The sequence below is a fragment of the Canis lupus genome, chromosome 22, assembly GCF_003254725.2.
Source record: "Canis lupus dingo isolate Sandy chromosome 22, ASM325472v2, whole genome shotgun sequence".
In the NCBI taxonomy this organism is placed as follows: domain Eukaryota; kingdom Metazoa; phylum Chordata; class Mammalia; order Carnivora; family Canidae; genus Canis; species Canis lupus.
The window spans coordinates 41,669,798-41,695,277 of NC_064264.1; the positions used below are offsets into that span (position 1 = coordinate 41,669,798).

Genomic DNA, 25,480 nt, shown 5'->3' on the forward strand with positions numbered 1-25,480 from the left:
AAAAACCATGGCTGGGTAAGTTTTATTTTGAAGATTTTTATAAAATATTTACCCACAAATAAATACAATAAAGGGATCACAGAGTTACAACACTCAGAACCTTCAGTTGCCAATCTCCATCAGAGTTGCCTTCTGCCTCTCAAGAGAAAGTTACACTTCAAAGAAAAGGTGATGAAGTTCTCATCAAACAGTTAAAAACCCTTGCAACTCTCCTTGACTTTCTTTTCTCAAGATGGTTTAGTAGTGATTGAAGTAGGTAACATCTGTCAAAATAGTGTTATCTGAAAGCAATATCTTAAGAAAACCTAGCCGCTACACGTAATTTTCCCTCATAGTTTCCATCAGCCTTTGTACATAGCACTATTTATTCAAGCAGGATTTATTGAATTATGAACATGTTTAATTGGCAAGGTTCCCTGTGAGTTATAATTTAAAAAACTATAGTATTTGTTATTAAAAAAATTCTGAAACCAAACCAGACCCATGTTAAATTTCAGATTTTTAAAAATATGTAATTTTCAATAATTGTCAGATAATTATTATTCATTATTTGCCTTCAAGAGTTTAGCATTAAGAAAAGAAATGTTTCACTGCTTCAATTTTAATTTTTTGATATTTTCAAAGGCTAAAAAATAATGTATATTACATGGTTGACTGGCTATTTTATTCAAACACTCAAGGTATTTGTTTATCATACACACCTCCTCTATTAGTTCAGGAAGTTCGTACAGCTTTTCTCTTCCTGGAGAGAGATGCCAGTAGACTGTTGATTATGACAAACACATTTGTGTGGGAAATTAGGTATTATTCTTCTATTGAAAATTGTGTTTTTCTCCCCTAACTCTAGCTAAGTACTGATTTCTAAGATAGGTTTATTGTTGCTCTTGAGTTTGGAATAGAAGCTATAAGAGACTTAGAACTTTAAGCTTCACCTTTGTAATTTTTTGAATCTAGTTATTGTACTATCCTTACAGGATAAATAAAAGCAGCAAAACAGTCTATCTATTATGCTCTTACAATGCCTCTTTTCAAATATACTAGTTCTTTTTGTTATTATATCCAATTCTAGCATCCTCCTTTAAAATAAAATCCTCTATAGTGGCTCTTGAAAGAGAAACTCCATATACTGGGATTTTAGACTAGAACTTAAAATACATTCAGAATTACCTGAATAACATGTTGAATAGCATGTACTAATATCTCACTGCTGGCCTGAGTGTTATCTCAAAGAGAAATGCCTCTTTGAGAAGTAGATTTTCATGGTAGCAAACCCACACATTTTTTACCTTGGAGAACTGTGAAATCTGAAAATGCAAACTTTATTCATGTTGTAGTTCAGGAACAGATAAATGAAGACTCAAAATTTAATTTCTGATATCAATAGAAGTTTAAGAAGTAAAAAACTAATTATACCCTTAGAAGTAAAAATACCTTTATCAATTTTAGGATGATAACATCAATTAATAATGGGGGTTCAATTCTTTCAGCTACCCTCTAGAGGCACTGACAAAACTCTTACTAGGAAACCATGGGGGGAAAAAAGTGTATTTCCATCCACTCAAGAGATTTACTTGGCTGCTGCCAAGACTTTGTCCTAGGCTGTGTCAGAAGTTAATGAAAGAAGTTATTTCTATATACTGAAATTCAGTGTGTTACCTGGGCCTCATATTACTAGTCAATTGTTGATAGAGACTTGCAAGCATCTTATATATTGTGAGCAAACAAAGCTGAAGGCTAAGTTAAGATAAAGGTGATCCTTCAAAAAAATACAATTTTTTTTAAGTCACTGCCCCTAGTATTCCCTGTCAGTGCTATTTATATTCACTGTGGTTTCCTGTTCTCTTCCTTTCTCAGATCCTAGTGAGCATCTGGATTAATTTGCAAGATACAAGATCTCACTTAAGAAGATGTCTTACACAAGGAGCATGTCTCATTATTAGGTAATCTCCTTCCATGTCTTTCTCTCTTGACTCTGTGGTCTCCCTTTTCTGTTCAGTCTTCCTTATTTTCACATACTTTTCTCTAAGCAAGCCTTTCTGTAATAATCTTAGCTCCTGCTCAGTCATAATGATTTCTTCAGATAGATTTGAATTTTTATACCTCCAATTGTGGCTTTATTTATAAATGATCTTTAAATTTATTGAGTACTGATGATATTTACTTACATCTCCCAAACCACCTCAAACTCCAGGACAGCTCTCCCTCAGGAGTCAATGGTCTTCCAGTGTCTTGGTAACTTTTCTCTAAAGATAATGAGCACCTCATTCAGATTAATACATTAGATACCAACTCCACAATGTCTCACTTCTCTTTTTATTGAAGTCTCCACCAGAAATCCAACTTTTCAGGTCCTTCTGTAAAAACGAATTCTAAAGTCTATGAAGCTTTATAAGTGCCAAATATAGGTGATCATAAGCAACTCCAAGTAAGCTTATCCAGCTCTCTCAATGTTCATATTCTTTCACTAAGTAAATGAGTTTCTACTGAAAACACCATGTCTCTTTAGCTTTCTCAAATAGACACTTTTTTTTTTTTCCCTCTCCTAATGTACTTAGCGGATGTCTTAGTGGAGAGGAATACAGAACATACTATCCTAGGGCAATTATTGACTATCACAAAGACAATGGGGGTTTCAGATGTTTTAACTTGGGGCTATTCCTATCACTCCCTCCTTCTCCAACTCAATGGCTCAGTAGCTAATAGACAGCAGCACTGCAGACAATGGAAAAGTCTGATCTCTTTTGGAGCTCCCTTAAAAAGCACCACACTCAGAACAGACTTAATATTTTGTCCAGACTTGCAACTTTGTACAAAACCTCTATTCTCTATCTCTGATGATTTTAAAAAATTTAACTCAGCAAGTTGTGCTCAGCTGGGGAGTGGAGGCAGATCATTCAACAATAATAATTAGAGATTTCAATACTCCACTTTTAATAATGGAATAACTATGGAGAAGATCAACAGGGAAACACAAGACTTGAACAACATTTTTTAAAATATTATTTATTTATTTATTCATGAGAGACACAGAGCATGAGAGAGAGAGGCAGAGACACAGGCAGAGGGAGAAGCAGGCTCCCCATAGGGAGCCTGATGTGGGACTTGATCCTGGGTCTCCAGGATCACAACCCAGGCTGAAGGCAGCACTAAACTGCTGAGCCACCCGGGCTGCCCAAGACTTGAACAACATTATAAACCAACTATACCTAGCAGACATATATAGAACCCTCCAGGCTACAACGGCAGGGTATACATTCTTCTCAAGAATACGTGATTATACAAATGTACCAAAAACAACAATAATCAAGGCTGTGTGGTACTGGCATAAGAAGAGATTAATAATTTATTTGTTTCACTTTATAAACTATTAAATTTGACATATAATTTAAAATACCATGCATCCATCTATTTTTCAGTATGCTTGTACTTTTTTTTTTTAACTTTATTTCTGCCTTGATTATTATTTTACCAGGCTGCAAACCATTACTGTTACTGGGCCTTATTTTATTATCATTAAACATAAAAAAAATCATATACATAAAATTAATACAACAAAGAAACCAACTTAAACATAATGATTACACTTCATGCATCTATTTATTGGTAGTATTGGAGGAACAAAATTTTTCACGTAAGTATATGCTTTTTTATATGCCATATTCCCTAGGAATCTTTGTTTTTGACTAAATATGAAAAAATCATTTCCAAACATTTCCCAAGAAGTACTTTTACTCTTGCTTACTCTTTTACATATCTGCAACAGGTTTGCAGTGATGCTTAGAGAAAATTTTAAGACATGAATTGTATTCTTTCTGAATTAAGTGATCTCCTAATCACTTAATCCCCCCTAAACTAGAGCTCTAGTTTTTTTGTTATCTACAAAATCTCTATTGTTACAGGAACTTTAAAGGATAAAAGTTCCAGGTTATACCTACAGTGTTCTTTCTCTGACCAGCCTGATTGATTCCATGTGAGACTTCTGATCTACTGTCCCTCTAAGACAGCTATTCAATCAATAAATTTAATTTTATGAACAATTCTAAAATCCTATATATCTGAAAGGGAGTTCTGTTATTCTCCCTCCAAGTGTGTAAACTGTAGGGCAGACAGTGCCTTACCAGGCCACTTTCCTTTATTTCTGGACATGTACCTGAGCTATAAATACCAAATTTAAAGGCAATCTTGTATTTGGTGAAGTGGAAGACATACTTTTTTTTAATTAGCAAAATAAAAATAATACCCAAAAGGTATTTAAAATATGTAAAATATCATAATGATTTTAAAGGAGAAAATTAAGGCAGTACTAGGTGTTTTTCTGACTAATAATCTAGCACTTATGAAAATCCGTGTCTTTGAGAACTTTGAATGAATAAAATGCAGAAATCCAAAATAATATAAATCAGATTCACATAAAATATATACAGAATGATATCTCACAAGTCTCTCATTTTTTTTAAGTCTCTCATTTTTAGAATAGGAAGTGAAAAAGCATTTTTGCTTGAGAAAAAAAAGCCAGAAAACAAACTTAGAGGAAAAAATATAAAGCTAGTTATAAGGAGATAATAATATATCCTTATATTATAATTATATTCCAATTATAGAAGTATTATATAATTATAATTATATTCCAATAATATAATTTCTTGGAATAACCACTGTGTTTAAGATAAACTATTTTAATTTTAAAATAAACAACAACAAAGAAAAAACTTAACACCTAGGAAGGAAAATATCTTAGTTACATAAATTTGAAAACTGCTGTAACCATAAGTACACCTAATGTGATTCCTTGAGTCAAAGTATTCTAAGATGATTCCCCTTAGTTTGATTGGAGGTACAATGAATCACTGAAAAAAAGTTTAAATACAAATTAATAGTCTTATTTTATACAAGAATCATATATTAAAAAAAATCTTAAGACCATATATTATCAAGAACAATACTTTAAAAACAATTGATTCCATTACAATTTTCAGTCGTTTTTTTCCTCTGTTTAAGTTTGTTTTGTGGGGGGATGCCTAGGTGGCTCAGTGGGTTGAGCATCTGCTCAGGGCATTATCCCGGGTCTGGGGATCGAGTCCCACATTGGGCTTCCTGAATGGAGCCTGCTTCTCCCTCTGCCTATATCTCTTCCTCTCTGTGTGTCTCTTATAAATAAAATCTTAAAAAAAAAAGTTTGTGTTTTGGTTTTATATATATATATATATATAAACCTCTGTGTGTATATATATATATACACACACACACACCAAACTATCTTGATTCTAAACTCTCTTAAATGGACATACATATGACTATTTTAAAGAATTTCTATTTTCCTAAAGGTACTTACCATTTGCAATCACCTATAAAAGTAGGCCATTGCCATCACTGATACCTAGGGTTCATTTAAGTTCTTAACTTGTCTTGATATGCCAAACCTTCCTGAAATGTAAGTCAATTTTTTTCTTTCTGTCATTTTTCTTTGTCTTTTATTTTTTTGTCCTGTTATCAGTGAAGATGAAGAACAGCTGCCACAATCCTTTTCTTAAAATGTATTTTTTAGGCTGAGAAGGGCCTTGGGAAATCATCGATCCTTTCCACTTATGGAGAAGGTGCAGGGTAACAGTGAAGGTCATCTGGCAAATCCATGGCGAAGCTTGCACTGAAGAAGCTTTCTTGTGACAAGCCTGTGCTCTCTTCAGTCTTCAGTGCTTAAGCACATTATCAGATCACCACAGAGCTTTTTTCTTTCTAGTCTTAAGACAAAAACATATTTTATGATTTTCCTTAAAGCTAATTTATAGAACCCCTGGACAGACATGCAGAAAATAAGTCAATGTAGTCAAACTTCTTAAATTGGTAAAAAGAAAAGTTTAACCCTTTATAAGTTGGTTACCTCAGTTTAAGTCTAATAGGGAAATATAATTAAATATCATCTAAGAATTTCTTTCAGAATAAAGAGTTTGCATTGGTACTGTAGTTCATGTATATAAGGTTTATTGAAATAAAGCCATTATAAAATAAGTGATCAGGAAATTACTGAATCATTTGTGTACTTGGTGTGGGTTGGTGTTATAAGATAAGTCTTACCACTAGTAAAAGTATTTACTATTACTTAAACAGAGTTCCTAGAATTAAACAAAGATAAACATAATTAATGCATTTTTAGTAAGTGGGTATACTTAGAACCTTGCATTTATACTAAGCTACTAGATAGTAAGTAATTATGATAACAACAAAAATCACTAGTTTTATATATGGGCATATCTTGGTAATAATTGTGGTTCAGTTCTAGACCACCATAATAAAGTAAATATCAAAATAAAGTGAGTCAAATGAATTTTTGGCATCCCAGTGCATATAAAAGTTATGTTTATACTATACTGTAGTATGTTAAGCATGCAATAGCATTATGTCTAAAAAAATAATGTGCATACTTTAAAAATGCTTTATTGCTAAAAAATGCTATCATCTGAACTTTCAAAGAGTCATAATCTTTTTTTGGCAGTGAAAGGCTTACCTCATTGCTGATGCCTGCTGACTGATCAAGGTGCTCTTTCAGGTGGCTGTGGGAAATTTCTTAAAATAAGACAATGAAGTTTGCTGGGACTCCTGGGTGGCTCAGTTGGTTAAGTGTCTGCCTCAGTTCAGGTCATGATTTCAGGGTCCTGCAATCAAACTCTGCATCAGGCTTCCTGCTCATCGGGGAGTCTGCTTCTCCCTCTTTCTCTCTCCCTTCTGCCAGCTCTTGCTCTCTCACTTGCTCTCTCTCTCAAATAAATAAATAAAATCTTAAAAAAAAAGAAGTTTCCAGATTGACTGACTCGCTTTCATGAATAAGTACTCTGTAGCATATGATGGTGTTTGATAGGATTTTACTCACAATAGAACCTCTTCCAAATTGGAGTCAGTCCTCTCAAACCCTGTCACTGCTTTAGCAATTAGGTTTATGTATTATTCTAAATCCTTTGTGTCATTTCAACAATCTTCCCAGTACCTTCACCAGTAGTAGATTCCATCTCACAAAACCACCTTCTTTGATTATCCATAAGCAACTCCTCATCCATTAGTTTCATCATGAGATTGTAAAAATTCACACACATCTTCAGACTCCACTTTCAACTCTAGTTTTCTTGCTAATTCCATATCAGTAGTGACTTCCTCCCATGAAGTCTTAAATCCCCCTAAGTCATTCTTGAAGGCTGGAATCAACTTCTTCCAAACTCCTATTAATGTTGATGTTTTGACCAGTTCCCCAAATCACATGTTCTTAATGTCATCTAAAATGATGAATCCTTTCCATAGTTTTCAATAGACTCATCAGAGGAATCACTATCTATGGCAGTTACAGCCTTACAAAATGCATTTCTTAAATAATAAGGCTTGAAAATCAAAATTAATCCTTCATCTATAAACCGCAGAACAGATATTATGTTAGTGGACATGAAAGTAACACTAATCTCATTGTATATCTTCATCAGGACTCTCAGGTGACCAGATGCATTGTCAATAAACAGTAGTATCTTGAAAGGAATCTTTTTAAATTATCTAAGCTATGTTGTCTGGATAACTTGCTGCAGCTTCTACATCAGCACTTGTTGCTCCACTTTGCACTTTTATGTTATGGAGAGGGCTTCTTTTCTCAAACTCATGAACTAACTAACCTCTGCTAACTTCAAACTTTTCTTCTATAGCTTGCTCATCTCTCTCAGCCTTCATAGAATTGAAGAGAGTTAGGGCCTTGCTCTGGCTTTGGCTTTGGCTTAAGGAAATATCATAGCTGGTGTGCTCTCCCCCCCGGACTACTGAAATTTTCTCCATATCAGCAATATGGCTACTTCACTTACTTACTCATGTGAACAATTATAGCACTTTATAGCTCCTTTAAGAACTTTTCTTTTGCATTCACAACTTGGCTAACTGTTTGGCGTAAGTGGCCTAGCTTTCAGCTTATTTCAGCTTTTGTCTGACATGCCTTCTTCATCAAATTTAATCATTTCTAGCTTTTTTTTTTTTTAAGATTTTAAAGATTTATTCATGAAAGACACACAGAGAGAGAGGCAGAGACACAGGCAGAGGGAGAAGCAGGCTCCATGCAGGAAGCCTGATGCGGGACTCAATCCTGGGACTCCAGGATCATGCCCTGGGCCGAAGGCAGGCGTTAAACCTCTGAGCCACCCAGGGATTCCCTCATTTCTAGCTTTTGATTTAAAGTGAGAAACATGTAACTATTCCTTTCACTTGATTACTTAGAGGCCTTAAAAGGGTTATTAATTGGTCTTAATTTCAATATTGTTGTGTCTTAGGGAATAGAAAGGCCTGAGGAGAGGGAGAGAGATGGAAGAATTGTCAATCAGTTGAACAATCCAAAGAGTCCATTTATTGACTAAGTTTGCTGTGTTATAAGAGTGGTTTGTGCTCCAAAACAATTATGATAGTAATGTCAAAGATCACTGATCACAGATAACCATGACAAATATAATAATGATGAAAACGTCTGAAATACTATAAGAATTAACAAGGTAACATGAATACATAAAATGGGCATACTCTGTTAGAAAAACAGTGTTGATAGACTTACTCAACACAGGGATGGCACAAACTTTCAATTTGTAAAAAGCACAATATATAAGAAGTAAAATAAAGTGAAGTGCAATAAAATAAAGTAGACTTTTTTTTTTCCTTATGCTAAGACATATGTATTGAATCTGATTACTTAACACATTTTCTGGTTAGGGATTTATTTCAATGCTATGCACAATGCGATATTTTTAGATACATCTTCATTCATAATTTTTTCATAATTACAATAATTTATCACATTATGTACATTTGAGGTGATTTATCTGCAAATATTATATCAGTTAGACACCTGATCCTTCCAGAAGTTAACTATAAACCATAGGGAGAATATATCACCATCTAGATTTTCTTAAAACAGAACAACAAAATGATGCTAAGATCCATTGTTTTTTAATTAAAATAGTAATAGGTTAAAATTTGCAAGTCTACTAACAGAAATCTATAAAAGAATCATAGGTAAGATGAATAAGTAACACTTTGCTACATATAAAGAGTAGATTTAATTTAGTTGACTTTTTGGTTTTAAATTTATGAAATCTTCCAGATTTCCATAACTCTCTCCTTCCTTTCTCACTCTCTCTCTTTCCTGACACATATAGAGAATTTTAAATATGCATATATAGTTATACACATACATACACAAATAGATAATACACATATACATATGTATACTTTGTAATATTCTTAATGCCCTGCTTATAAGGTTTTCTTGTGTGTCCCAATACTTATATCCTAGAAGAAACCAATCTGAACTGTGAAAATCCTCATTTCCACTGGGAATTTTATTTTTAGATTTTCACTCTCCATCCATCTGCCTTTGAGCAATTTTCTGTGCTTCAAGCATGAGCAAGCAGTATTAATCCAATTTCTAGTTTCTGTGAAGCACATTATGTTAGATCATATGCACTTCAGTGCTTCTTCTTAGAAACTTTGTGTTTACTTAACTATTTCACTATCAACCTTTATAGACAGACTTAACTATTTCACTATCAACCTTTATAGACAGGAGTAGAAAAGAAATATAAAATCTAGGTAAAAATGTTAATTTTATTTTCCATCTAAGAAAAGAATCCACCGATTCAAAAACAATGGAATCTTATGATATAAAAAATGCTGCCTGACACAGCAAAATTACACATTGACAGGTGAATAAATATCAATAAACTACAAAAAAATTGTTTATTGTTCTAATGGTCAGATACTCCAATTATGTTTGACAAAGCCTATGAAAACTTTTTCAGTATTAAGACAATATCATTTTATATGAATCCATTATGATTTATATGAATTTATTTCCTCGGCTTCAAAATTATTTTGAAATATCAGAAAATGCAGTACGTCCACTGAATATATGAATATATAAAATGAAATATGAATATATAAAATTAAATATATAAAATTATCATAGAAATTAGGTAATGTGAATTTAAAAGCCATATTAACTATCAAAAGTCAAATGAAAACATTGTGCAATTCATCCTTTGTTATTTTCCAAGTGTAGTCACTGCACTCCAAAACAGATTCATTATGTATGACTCAAAATTTTGAATAAACATTGAAAATTTGATTAAACATTAGATTGCATTGATGAAAAATTTACAATGAATGAACCTTTCAATATTCCCCCAAATTCCGGAGATATTAACAATACAAGGTTTCTTGTATTATCTAAAGAGAATACAATTTGAGCATATGGCATCAATCTATCAATATATTTAGTAGAGCTACATATAAACAGTTGGTCCTGAAAATTTCATGTTAGAAAGTATTAGAACATATGTTTTCCAACTGAAAACAAGCTGTAGAAAATTTAATTCAATTTCACACATTCTAGGTAACAAGTAATAGGCACTGTATTATAAGCTGTGTTAGTCAACGCTTTCAAAATTTAAAAAAAAAAAATCACTGCATGGTAATAAAAAGATATTTTTTTAAATTAAAGCCTAATACAGGAGAGAATAAAATCAAATCAAATGCTCCTTTTCCCCACTTTATTGCTCTTTATACAAAAAAAAACTATATATATCTAGGCATGCAATTCATGTTTTGATATACATATGCGTTGTGAAATGAATACAACAATCAAACTAATTAATATCTATCATCTCATATAGTTATATTTGCCCCCTGTGGCAAGAATACTTAAGATCTACCCTCTTAGCAAGTGTGAAGTATACAATACAGTATTATTAACTATAGTTCCTGCTTTCTATATTAGATCTCCAAAACATATTCACCTTGCATAAATAAAACAGTATACTCTTTGACCAAGATCTTCTCATTTCTCCCTTCCCAGACCCTGGTAACCACCTTTCTAGTCTCTGCTTCTATGAATTTGACTATATTAGATCTCATATATAAGTGAGATCATACAGTATTTATCTTTCTGTGTCTGGCTTATTGTACTTAGCATAATGTCCTCCAGGTTCATTCATGTTATTGTAAAAGACAAAATTTCCTTCATTTTTAAGACTGAATAATATGATTTCATTGTGTATATATCTGTATACCGTTTCTCTTTATAAATTAATCTGTCATCAAACATTTGGGCTGTCCACATTTTGGCTATTGCAAATAATACAGCAATGAACACAGGATATCTCAGGTATCTGAGATACTGATTTCATTTCCTTTGGGTATAAACCAAGAACTGTAATTTCCCAATCATGTGGTACTTCTATTTAAATATTTTTGAGGAGCTTCCATATTGTTTTCCATAATAGGTATCCACATTCTTATCAATTCTGAACAAGGATTCCCTTTTCTTTACATTCTTACCAACATTTGTTATCACTTTTCTTTTTGATAACAGCCATTCTAACAGGCGTGCAGTAATATCTCATTATTATTTTGATTTGCATTTCTCTGATGATTAGTAATATTGGAGCTCTTTTCATATACTTGTTGGACATCTATATGTCTTCCTTTTAGAAATATCTATTCAGGTCCACTACCCATTTTTTTTAAATGGGGTTAATTGATTTTGTTTTGCTAATGAGCTGTATGAGTTCCTTATGTATTTTAGATATAATGCCCTTAAATATGTATGGTTTGCAAGTATTTTCTCCAATTCCATAGGCTGCTTTTTCATTCTTGATTTTTTTTCTTTGCTGGGTGGGCATAAGTTTTTTAGTTTCATATAATTCCATTTGTCTATTTTTGTTTTTCTTGCCTGTGTTTTTGAGGGTCATAACCAAAAACGTGTTGCCCAAACCAATGTCAAAAAGCCTCTGGCAGCCCGGGTGGCTCAGCGGTTTAGCGCTGCCTTCTGCCCAGGGCGTGATCCTGGAGACCCGGGATGAGTTCCCTATGGGGTTCCCTGCATGGAGCCTGCTTCTCCCTGGCCTGTGTGTGTCTCTGCCTCTGTCTCTGTATCTATCATGAATAAATAAATAAAATCTTTAAAAAAAAAAAAAAGCCTCTAGCAGTGTAATGGTTTCAGGTCTTGCATTAAATTCTTTAATCCATTTTGAGTTGATGTTTTTTTATATGATGTTAGATAGGGATCCTATTTTATTCTTCTGTAAGTGAATACTACTAAATTTTCCTGGCACCATGAGTTGAAGAGATTATCCTTTCCCCATTGTGTGTTCTTGACACACTTCTTGAAGATCAGTTAAATGTAAATGTATAGATTTATTTCTGGGCTCTCTATTCTGTTCCACTGGTTTATATGTCTGCTTTGTTTTCTCAGTACCATACTGTTTTTATAACTTAGCTGTGTAATATATTTTGGAATCAGGAAGTGTGATGCCTCTCACTTCATTCTTCCTGCTCAAGATTGTTTTGGTTTTATGGAGTTGTTTGTGGTTCCATATGAATTTTAGAATTGTTTTCTCTATTTCTGTATTGAGATTTTGATAGAGATTGCACTGAGTCTGCAGATAGTTTTAGGTAGTATAGATGTTTTAACAATATTAATTCTTCCAATCCATGAAATTGAGGTGTCTTCCATTTACCTATATCCTTTTTTTTATAATAAATTTATTTTTATTGGTGTTCAATTTACCAACAGACAGAATAATACCCAGTGCTCATCCCGTCAAGTGCCCCCCTCAGTGCCCGTCACCCATTCACCACCCCCCCCTCCCCTTCCTACCACCCCTAGTTCGTTTCCCAGAGTTAGGAGTCTTTATGTTCTGTCTCCCTTTCTGATATTTCCCACACATTTCTTCTCCCTTCCCTTATATCGCTACCTATATGTTTTTTTTGTTTGTTTGTTTTTTTATTCATGACAGACACACACAGAGGCAGAGACACAGGCAGAGTACCTATATCTTTTTAATTCTTTCATCAAAGTCCATAATTTTCAGTTACAGGTCTTTCACTTCCATTAATTCTAAGTATTTTATTATTCTCATTGTGACTATGATTAGAATTATCTGCTTTTTCAGATTCTTCATTGTTTGTATACAGAACTGCCAAGTTTTTATAAGGTGATTTTATAGCTTACAACTTTACTGAATTCATTTATTAGTTCTAACAGTTTTTGTTGTTGAGTCTTTAGGACTTTCTAAAAATTCTCTTTAGTAATTAGAAACTACTTGCTTTCTCTTCACAACAACTTTAATCTGCTATGTATTATCCATTCAAAGTATACTCTGAATTAAGGTGATTAATCATTTTTGATGTCTTGGATCAATAAGTGCCTGTACTTGACATAAAGGCACAGGCCTTTACTAGATCTTTGCAATATGAAATAATTAAGGCCAGAGCTTAGCTCCGGTGCTGATCTTCCTTAAATTGCAGGCCTCTTCCCAGCACATCACTACTGCTAGTAGAAATATAAGAATATCATCTAGGAGGGAGTACTCTGATCTATTATCAGCTATTGTCACTCATTTTAATTCTGTGGTATATTAGTAAAACAGATAAGATTAAGATAATTTCTATAGAAAACCACTTTTAAAGTGGAAGAAGGAAGAGATGAAGAAGGACAAACTAGATACAGCATCCTTGACAACCAAGGATAGAGTATGAACTAGAGGTGCAAAACCCAGGGCGTTAAAACAAACTAATTTATAAGCATACAGAAAAAAAAATAATACTAATACCACCAAAACCAAGGGCATAATTTGAACTGGTGATATTCCTGGAAGGAAATAAAATTTGTCCCATATGGCTAATACAAAGAGACTACTGAGAATTGTAGACAGGACTAATGGAGCAAATAAGGTTTAGTGAGACATCCAGACACTAGTAATGTTGGGGAACAATTACCATCTGTACACTTGAGGGAAAAGACAAATATTATTAAATTCCTCAGTGATCCTTGAACTAGTAAGGAAGGACTACCCACCCCCTCACTGTGCAGAGAAGCCCCTGCAGACAAAAATGCATCCCCAAAGCAAAGGAGAATAGAGAAACTCTCTCTACCCCTGCCCTCTCATGCTGGTGCTTTCCATTCTTAAACCTAATCAGAAGCCAGCCAGCATGAGGTTCCTGGTAATACTTTCCATAGGGGTTGGCCCCTAATGTTTAAGGGGCAAGGAAACCAAAAATAGATTACCTAATCTATTAGGTAATATAATAGGCAAGTAAAAAGAACAATCACATAATTCATCTACTGCTCGCAGTCTAAAGGTTCACCCTGAAGAAAAAAACTAGCTGGCCTTTTACATTTTTATGAATTCACTTAAGTTACTGCAAGTGGTCAACAATGCCCATTTCTAGTTTGGTAAATCACTAGCACTCCATGTCAAAAGTCCAGTCTATGGAAGACAGAATCACAGCACCAATGGCATTGTTGGTTGAAAACCAAAAATCACTATAATTTGGAGAATTTACATTGTCCCACTTTTCTCAGTTGGCATTTAATTTCATCTCTTAGTTCTTATTTCACATAATATGGTAACTTATAGGCCCTACTTACCTTAGTAACTTACTAGTAAATACATTTTATTTTGTAAAACCTTTGCTTATAGATGAAAATTTTAAAGCAACTAAATATATATTTTTCTCCTTTGGGGAAGTTTACATATAACTTGAATTTTTAAAAATATGACTATTGCCTAAAAGGGAATAACTATCTGAACTCAGGAACAGATATTTCATTTTCTTAGCTACATAGTCAAATGTGTGTGTATGTTTAAACTCATAAAAAACCTTTAGATATAAAATGAGAAACTATCTCTTGAGAATGAAGGAAGCAGAGGACTGACTCCTTTCCAACTTCTGCCCTGTTGTTAATACATTTTAATTGGCATTATTTATTTAAGGGACTTAATTTAAACTATTTCTTGAGTCTCTTCTTTCAGTGACATCTGGCATTAATAACACACTCATCAAAATGTATATTAATTCATTTTTCAAATTTTTGAAAAATGTATATTAATTCTTTTTTCAAGTTTTAAAGTTAAATTAATGGTATGATAGAAATAGCATTCTATTTGAGAATAAGGCATATCTGAGCTCAAATCCCAACCATCCCTCTCTTTCAGCTCTCTCCCCACACTCACAAATAAACACATCCACATACTTATAGTTTTCCATTCCAACTGGATTTGTGCAATGATAACAATCACCTCCCTTCTGAGAGTAAAGCAAATATTGCTAATCCATGAGGATTCTTTCTTACTGATTAGAGATATAGCCAAAGGTTTTCTTTTTTCTCCACATCCGCACCAACACTTCTATCTACTCTTTTTGATAACAGTCTTTTAACATGTGTGGGGTGATATCTCATTGTGGTTGTTATTTGTATTTCCCTCATATTAATGATGTAGAGTATCTTTTCACATACTTATTGGCCATCTATATGTCTTTGGAAAAATGTCTATTCAGATCTACTGCACATTTTTAAAAAACATTTTAAAATAGTTGGGGTGTTTTTGTTTGTTTCTTTTGCTATTGAGTTGTAATAAATAGCTATTTTTGATGGTTTTGATGATGGCAGGGGGAGAAAGTAAGACCTAAACTAATGTTTATTAAGTGTGTATAAAATGTCAGACACTTTATATACACCATCATATGAAATATAAATAAATGATCTGAGATATAGGTATTTCAAAACACCACTGAAGAATCCAAAATTTGTGTACTATTGGCAAAAATACAAATTGGTGCAGCCACTATGAAAAACAATATGTGACGTTCCTCAAAAATTTTAAAATAAAACTACCATATAATTCAGCAAATCCACTTCTGGGTATTTATCTAAAGAAAATGAAAACACTAACTCAGTAAGACATATCCCCCATGTTCACTAAAGTCTTAATTACAGCAGTCAAGATATGGAAACAATGTAAATGTTCTCTAACAGATGAATAAAGATTATATACAGTGTGTGTGTGTATATATATGTATGTATGTACACAAACACACACATACACATATACACCATGAAATATTATTCAGCCATTAAAACAAAATGAAATTTTACCATTTGTGACAAAATGGATGTACCTCAAGAGCATTATGCTAAATGAAATAAATCAGAGAAAGACAATCTAATGATTTCTCTTACAAGTACAATCTACAATTAAGTAAGTAATTAAATAAATAAATAAATAAATAAATAAATAACCATGGCCATAGATAGAGAAAGGAGTAGTGGTTGACAGAGGTAGAAGGTAAGGGGTTTGAGAAATGAATGAATTGTTCTTGTTTTTGTTTTAGTTAATTGAATAAAAACTAGCTATGAAAAAAAAAAGATAGCTACTTACACTATTTCATTAGTTCCTTATTGGGTTACTACATAATTTTTGTATATTTCATAGTAATGAATTCCATACTATCTATTTTTCATATTTATTTCATTTTACATAATTAAATTTATCTAAATTAATATAAAATTTAGTAAATGGCTAATTCACTGCATATACCTGTATGTTTAGTTCAACAATCAAGTCTGAAATATTTATAGAGTAATAACCATATAAACAATATCAGACTTCCCTGGAAGAGACAATGAAGTTAAGAGGACTAAGGCAAAATGTTTGCATTCCAAGAGTTCAAAAATTGAATGAGAAAAGAGACAAACATCTAAATTAAATATACTTCACATCTTTATTGATGTCCTCATTGTTTTTTTACACTGGTTTCTGCAAAAATTTCTCCTTCTCCAGTCAATCTATAGAGACTGATCTCATCTCAGATTAAATGTCACTACCTTAGTCATATTCAGGCTAGAATAACATGTGGGCCTTAACAGAATACTCAGGAATCTCCTATTTATCAGAGTTCCTTCATGTAACTCAGGAGTGGCCCTGAGCACTTTACTGTACCCTTCAGTTGTTTCCCAAAGGTCAGATGGTATCACAAACATTTTGTTCTTCCAATTTTCCAATTGTAATATGTTGAAAATTTCTGGGTATCTCTCTCTCATATGCATCCATATACATGTGCCGTCTTTTGGAAGAGTGCCAAATCTAAACAGAAAAAATAAACAATTTTCCACTTGCCTCATAACTCACAAATTCACATAGTTGTAATGGAGTTAGATGGTCTCATTATTATGCAGTGCTGTGATGCTTTCTTTCCTTCATCTTCCCATCCCCCTTTTTAAATGTGCTATTTCAGGTCTACCTGGAATAATAAATGAGCTAATGGTGACCCATATATCTCTTACAGCCTGCTAACTTAGCTACACTAAGACCAGGTAGAGCCTTTGAAATTACTTCTTATAGGTACTTGATTAAATTCTTAGCCAAGGGCCATTCTTCTCCCAAATCTCTCCATGGGGAAGAAATAGTCATTTTCTTCTTCCACTTATAAGAGCTTTTCAAGAAGGAACAAGTGGTCTGTGATTTTGATTGCCGTGGAGAGAACCAGTCGAGTAAGGACTTTAGAAGAGACCATTGAATTTGTTAATTAGTAGGTCATTGGTGAACTGATCTCGCAAAGACAGTAGTTTCAGCAAATTGGTAGGAGGAAGAATAACAAAGAGTAAGTTGAGACTGGAAGAAATGGTAGTGAAGGCAATAGTACTACTTCAAGAATTTTGACAGTGAACAAATTAAAAGAGAATAGATTGGGGAAATACTGGTTTTAAACAGTAACATTTTAACTTTCAAATTTGAGAATGTTTGGTATTCATAACTAGTAAAACATTATAGTTGTTTTAAAGCCTGAACTTCTAGAAAAACATAAACAGAGCAGTTTGTGGAGAAACCAACTTCTCTTCTGAGATAGTTAGATAACTGGTATATTTTTGTTGGAGCGTGTGTACAAAGTATTTTGAATGTTGGCCTGATTTTTTCTCAGGATTTGTTCCATGTCAAAACCATAATCAAACTCCTGGAACTGCTTGGGATATCTGCCATATCATTATTCCTTCACTCTTAAGGTTCGAAGAAGTATTCCTTAAGTATCTGTGAGTATACCAGGGTAGCACTGCAGAGGGCATGGAAAAATTAGAGCTTTCACAGTTCTGGCAATGTTCCAATAGCCTGAGAGCTGAGGCTGTTAAAAGGCCACCCCAAATCTCATAGAATGTGGACTTTATGTTCATCTTAATCTCTACCCTAGCTCCATTCCACATAACAAGAATCTTCATGGACAGGACATGGAAGCAAACTGGTAACCCAGGAGAGCTTCTTTTCCTCATATCAAGGATGGTGGCAGTGAATTAGGCAATAGGCATCTTCTCTCATCTCTTCAGTGGTTTTCCACCAGACTTGAACTTCTCTAAAACCTAACTCACTACCGAGGTCCTAAATCAATCATTCCTGCCTCTAAGCAAGGCTGCTGTGAAGCAACCCAGCCACTGTTCACCAGGGAATGTGGGCACTAGGGTCAGTTCACCTCAGTTCCAGATTACTAGAAAGCTACAGTCAAATCACCTAATCTATAGAATTTTAAGACTCCTCATCTAACAACATGAAGGTAATAGTGGGATTCTTAACAATAATAAATAAGATCATATAAGTGATGCACTTAACATGGCCAATAACACAGAATAAATATTCAATAAATTAAAATTTATTAATACTATTTGTCCTCAAACATAACAGAAATGGAGTTGTGCTCCTTTGAAAAGCACATATTAAGTAATCTAATTTTTTTTTATTTTTTTTAAAGAATTTATTTATTTATTTATTCATGAGAGACACACAGAGAGAGAGAGGCAGAGACACACAGAGGGAGAAGCAGGCTCTATGCATGGAGCCTGACGTGGGACTAGATACCGGGTCTCCAGGATCACACCCTGGGCTGAAGGTGGCGCTAAACCACTGAGCCACCTGGGCTGCTCTAAAAATTTTTTTTAAAAGGAACATGCTTAATTTTATCTAAAATTTCCCCCCAAATACTGAAATCTTACAATTCTAATGTTTTATACAATGTGCCGCATAAAATGCTGATGTAGTCTGAAACAGTATTTCTTATTCCATCTTTGACTTAGTTTGATCAATGTCTAAGTGTACAAAACCTATCCTCCTGCTGAAAGTTCACAAGGATGAAGAACTTGATAAAATTAGCAAATATAATGAAGAATAGGACAAAGAAAAAATCAGTCAAACTGTGCTTTGTGCAGGACAATAATCAGACCTATGGGGAAAAGCCAACTCGTTAAAAAGTCTTTCTTTCTTTCTTCTTTCTTTCTTTCTTTCTTTCTTTCTTTCTTTCTTTCTTTCTTTCTCTTTCTTTCTTTCTTTCTTTCTTTCTTTCTTTCTTTCTTTCTTCTTTTCATAAAACACAAATATGCTCTGCCTCAGAAAATATTTCACTTTCTGTAAAATTTGTTTATACTTTTCACTCTTCCCACAATCTAAGCGAAGTGGGTTAGGCAGAGCCAAAGTGCTCAGCTAACTCTTACAGCTCTGACTCCTCAACCTTGGTGAAACTTAGCATCAGAGATGTTTCTCTGCTGTTATTACACTGCAATTTGATACTATGTTGAAAAAAATAAACCATTTGACTGTACTGTTTAGAAAATACTATTTCCAGGTAAAATTTCCTTTGATGGCTTCTATTCCACAGTGATTGAAACATTTACTATATCCATTTTAAGCCAAAGGCTGTTGGTCATGGTTTGGTACCAATTACAACCTTGAACTCCATATATGTTCTTCTTTCATCATTATGGTTTTTGAGATTGAAAGCATTTTTTGAGATTTCAATAAATTAAGGTTAAGTTTTATTTTCCTACTAGCATATCATCCTATAAAGGAGACTGTTTTAGGCTCCAACAAAAGGTAAATCTAGGTAGTTCTCTTTTTAAAAAGTAAGAGAAATTGGTTTATTTATACCATTATAGTATTCATTCTTCTACTGCTTTGTGGCAGTGTTAGCAAACTGAGTTTCAAAGACAAAAGGTATAAGGTTCCTATATTCTGGAATCTTACAGATTACTAAAGGAAACAGACCTTTAATCAAAATAATTCCAGTGAAAAATGTGAAGTACCATAGTAGGATAATGTGCCAAGTGCCAAATACTGTGGTAGTACAAAGGTTGAAATAAGTTATTCCCTTTAGTGTGGAAGGGGGTAAAGAGTGGAATAGACCAGAGTTGACCTAAAACAATCTTTACAGAGGAGATTACTGAGGCTTTATTTATTTATTTAGGTTAACATATTTAGATATGGAGACTTAGAGGAATTGTTTCTATTTAATCCAAGAAACAGAAGGCAGAGTCATGTCTTAAGAGTAAGGACTCTACCAGAGTCCTCACAGTTTGAAAGAAGTACAGAAAATTAAAACAGATACTGTGAAAACTATGAGAGTGAGGAAAAATATGAATAATGTGTGACATTGCTGACATCTAGTTGAGATTGGTGATGATTATGGATCCTATGCTGCAAGTTATTATTAATTACTCTCACCACTGCCAACCTGTCTGGGTGCCATCACAATAGCAGCTGATAACCAGATACGTATGATTTGGGAATTTCACCAATGAAATGTAACACAAGGAAAATCATGGGAGTAAGTTTAGGATATTAGAAAGAAAAGAATTGAAATGATTCACCATTGGTCTCAACATTTTAGAGGAGGTAATATTAGAAGTATTCAATAAGGAGAAAGTTGAGAGATCCACATATAGATGAGGCTAAGAAGGCCAAAGGACAGGTGAAAAGGGAGAGATTGAGCAGACAGCTGGTCGCAGAAATTATTTATGAATTAGTAAATTAAGATACAGGAAGTTTCTGATGAAAAAAGAAAGTTTGCTGAGTTCAGTAACTACTCACATTCCGCAACTCACTACCTACATGGAATTGAGCCATTTGCTTACTTTTTCTGACCTTTCTCCTTAACAGTACAATGGTAAAAACCAGTGTTTCTCAAAATTTAGTTTTTTAAGACTCACTAGATAACTTGTTAAGCCATATATTCGAGAGTTTCTAGCTTTTGCTTTGTTTAGCTTTTTGTGTTTTTCTTCAATTTGGGATGTGGCCTGAAAATATACATTTTCTACCAGTTTACAAAAATAACTGAGGTCACTATTTGAGTTACACTGCTAAGGGCAATGTGATCTCACAGAGATAATGAGATAATGTATATAAATGTTATGTGGTATACAGTATGCAGGCAATCAAATATCAGTTTTTCTCATCTCAATGAATATTTGCTTGTTGCTCACATCTGAACAACTGTAAAAGTGTGAGGTACCGTACTAGAATTTTAGAAGGAATTCCAATTATCTGAGTAAGTTACCTTTGGGTCATTTTGAAATTCTAACATTTAACATTCCCTCTCCCTAAATCGAGTGATGAGAAAACAGATTAAGACAATAATGTGAAAGGATACTCCATAAACATTTCTGAGAAGGGGCACACCAGGTGGCTCAGTGGTTTAGCACCGCCTTCAGCCCAGGATGTGATCCTGGAGACCCGGGATCGAGTCCCACGTCGGGCTCCCTGCATGGAGCCTGCTTCTCCCTCTGCCTGTGTCTCTGCCCCCCTCTCTCTCTGTCTCTCATGAATAAATAAATAAAATCTAAAAAAAAAAAAAAAAAAAAAAAAAAATTTCTGAGAAATTTTGATCTAAGCACTGATGTTACATATCATTAAAATGAGATGGTCTTTGTAATTATTCCCTGTAAATACCTAACAATTCATCTTGTGATTCCTTTACCAAATACCTATTCAGTCTGATAATTCCTATATAACCATTTTCACCAATAACTATATTATCCTTGTTCTGCCACCATGATCCCTACAGACTCACTTCAAAATTCTTTAGTTCATCAATTATTTCAACAAATATGCGCTAGTCTTTAAAGAAATAACAGAAGAGGCTGATTAATCTTTGTTTTCATTGAGCTAAGTGTATTGCTTCCATGTTGCTTCCTTCCAAAAAAGATCTGAGGGATGTTTAAAAATATGTTCAAACAATAAAACTGGTAATATAGAATGTTTATAATAACACTGTAAATAATGGGGAACCGTACATAACATCATATATATGAGTCATATATATGTATGAGCCTATATATATATATATAGCCACTGTAACTGAGCATTCAGTTTAGCTGTCAATTTAGATACAGATAAAATGGTTTTATAATATTTTTATTGTGTAATAAAAGACAAAAATCAATTCCTCAGGATAATTAGTATTATTTCTTAAAATTAGTTTTTAAAAGGAATTTATCACTTGGGACCGTATTCAATGGATACTGAACAAAACAACAGACAATACAGTTAAAGTTACTTCTGCAGCTAAATAGAATTCAGTGGTCATATAATGTGATGAATTTTTAATTTAACTTGGGCTCTGTGCTCCCAGACATTAGTGATGGTTAAGAACATCCCCTTCCACACTTTCTGTTCTAGAAAGAGCTAATGTCAAAAAACCCCCTTCATATAATTTACTGTCCATGGACTCCCATAAGATTTGAAGATAACTCCCTTGCTTATCTGTCTCTATAAAACCCCCACTTCCTTTTTTTTTCTTTGCTCATTAAAGAGCATTCTTCCTACGTAATAAGGCTGAACAAAATCATCCTCTTAATCATGCAGGGCATTTTATCTTTCACATTATTTTGATGCTGCATAGAAATTCAGGGGGACAACATTAAAGTATTTTTCTTTTCAAGGTCTCAACCTTTTTCACTTGGCTAACTTCTTTTCCCTATTAGAGAAAGTTTAGAAAATAGGTCAGACTCCCCATTCCCATTACTTATTTAAAAGTTTAATTTTTATACATTTATTTTGCAAGTCTCAAGGCTTTAAGCATTCCCAAGTCCTGATGTTTCTTTCCATACATACTTAGTGTTCTAAATCAGAGAGAATAGCAAAGTAATTTTTGTAAAGGTGAAGGGATAATGAGGTAAAATTGAAAGAAAAAAGAAAAAGGATAGCTTCAGGGTTTTATTCTCTTCAAGTCTTTAGTCTGACTTGCTAATTTTTTTCAGAATCTTCCATCTATGAGCTAAACATTTTACGGTGGCCATTTCCAAAGAAAAGAGTTCATTGTGACACATCTATTTGCATATCCTGGTTTACTGCCTGAACTGCCAGTCCTTTTCTGGTGATAATGAACCAAGAAGTTCTGCTTTTTACGTGTATAAATTTGGGCGTTGGCACTTTCTGTCCTTGAGTTTAATTTTCAATTCCCTTCTTTACTCATTGTTCAACTTACATATTTTAAAACTTTTCTTCTCTTCAGAAAATAACAAAGATTTTCTTCACTCTATTTTCCTTCCAATTTGAAACAGAACTATTCTAGAAAACAGAGGAAGTACTCTATTAACATGAGAACCATTTTAGCCTATTGTCTTAGCTGGAATTCTACTCTGGTGCCTTAATTAGGATTTCTGCAGACTCAATCCTAAATAGTCCACATGTTTTCTCAGAATTTGGCCTCTAATCCAACTACTAAATATTTGATAAATGTTACATAAAATTTTACACAGTAACCATACAGGCTAAGTGATTGATGAACTATTCCTGAGGCACCTGGGTGGCTCAGTTGGTTAATTATCTGCCTTCGGCTCAGGTGGTGAATTTAGAGAATCCTGGGATCTCTACTCAGCAGGAAGTCTGCTTCTCCCTCTCCCTCTGCCCCTACCCCCCCCGACCTCACTCTTTGTCTCTTAAATAAATAAAATCTTTGAAAAAAAGAGTATGACCTGTTTCACTTGTTTACAGATACAGAAATTAATTTGTCACCAACACATAAAGCTGTTTGGTATAGAAGTCAGAACTTTTGTTTTTACTTCCTATATTAACTATTAATCATTATTATACACTCTTATTCTCATAACTTGTTGCATGGCAGCAGGTTTATTTCTTATAATAACCTTATAATAACCTAAATACAGTTGGTGAACTGTATTTACTAAGATCAAAGGAGACATGGCCTCTGTTTTATCCTAACACATTCTTTATCTGCCATAGTGTCTATAGTTATTGTAAGTGATCCTTAAACACAATTGAAACAAAAAAATACATTTTGAAATATCGTTTCCATTTACATTACAACTAGATCTCAAAAACACCATTTGTTGTGCCCAAGATTGCGAATCTGAGAAACCACCAAGGAGCGACACCTATGCAAACACAGGAGGGTTTATTTACAAGCTAAAGCTTGGGTCCAAGCATACCCTACACAGAGGAGCAGGGACTTGGACCCCGAGGTGAGTTCCAGCTTAGTTTTAAGGGCTGGTCTAGGGGACCTCCAGAAGGGATGGAGGAATTTCTCAAGTTCTGTTTACATTCTGATATGGGGCTTTCAAGGGCATTAAGCTGTAAGTTGTTTTTTTCTTATAACTGAAGTAATGTAAATTTGAGCTTTTATTCACAGGGGCCTGGGATAGCTGTACTTGTGCTAATGCTGAACTTAAAGTGGAATGGCCTTAATTTTCTCGGCCTCCACACATTCTCACCTTGCTTATATTATGAATGATGATGCAGAAAAAAGGAGACAAAAATTTCAGTAAAATATTTCAAATCAAGCACTTATAAAACTGCATATAAATATCCTCATGAAAATTGCTATATTTCACATAAACTTTTCAACAAAATGCTATTAGAAATATGAAAATAGTATCTCCATTCTAACTACGGGAATTTTTGTTAGCCACTTTACTAAAATGAACATAAACAGATATTCATTTTAGGTCTAATATTTACTTGTCAAGTTGATAACAAATAGAAATTACTCGAGTAAAATACATCATCATCTTACAAATATTTATTTAAGTTTGAGTTTATCATAGTCTTGATGTTCACACTGATGTAGGAAGAAGCACATGGAACATCAGATAGTTGCCAGTTATAGGTATTCCTTTAAATGTGAATTTTTACTGAAGTTAAATTAGATGCTTGTGCTGAGAACCTATTGTTCAAGGTGTTCATAGTTAATCTCCTTAGAAAATATTATTTGGGCTGCTAAAGTTTAAATTAAGAAAAAAAAAAAGATATGTTATTAGTAAAATGGCCTAGAGGAAATAAGGACTATTATGAATAGAAATCTGTCATTAGGGAACTCTATTGATGATGGGCTTATTAGTTGCCTTAATTTTAGAACTCAAGAATTAAAAAAAGACCAAAAAATTAACTATTAAAACAGAGCACAGTATGTAAAAATAGTCTTATTTTACCTAAAATTAAAAATAATTTTCTCCATGTATAACTTGGTTCAGATTTCACATAAGTTATTTTTGACTACAGAAAAATTAGTAAAAATGAATGTTCTCAATAAATTTTGAAAAATAATCATCAGTTGTTTATTGAATCTAGTAGACTACTTGGTAGTCATGAATGCATATTCCCTTTGACCAGTAATCCACTTTTCCTATAGAAATAAAACAAGCAGTTAGTAAGCATCTCATATTGTTTGTGATAATAAAAATAGGAAATGCTCCTAATACCCATCACTAAAGAGATTGTTAGATAAAATATATCTATGCTATAAAATACTTGGAACCATTTCAAAAGAATGATGTAGATTTATATGTACTAAAATGGAAATGGGAAGATGATGATTTAAGTGAAAAAACAAATGATATAAATATTATATTCAATATTTA

At 33.4% G+C, this 25,480-nt stretch overlaps 1 long non-coding RNA gene across 1 annotated transcript in view; it reads right to left on the bottom strand.

The window, feature by feature from the left end:
* Positions 1-2,529: 2,529 nt before the first annotated feature.
* Positions 2,530-25,480, bottom strand: part of LOC112656021 (uncharacterized) — a 30,081-nt gene continuing 7,130 nt past the window's right edge. Inside the window, exons 2-4 of the long non-coding RNA XR_003134048.3 lie at positions 6,503-6,650; positions 5,333-5,738; positions 2,530-4,847 (exon numbers count right to left, since the gene is read on the bottom strand). This is a non-coding gene — a long non-coding RNA (uncharacterized LOC112656021). The remainder of the gene's footprint in view (positions 4,848-5,332; positions 5,739-6,502; positions 6,651-25,480) is intronic.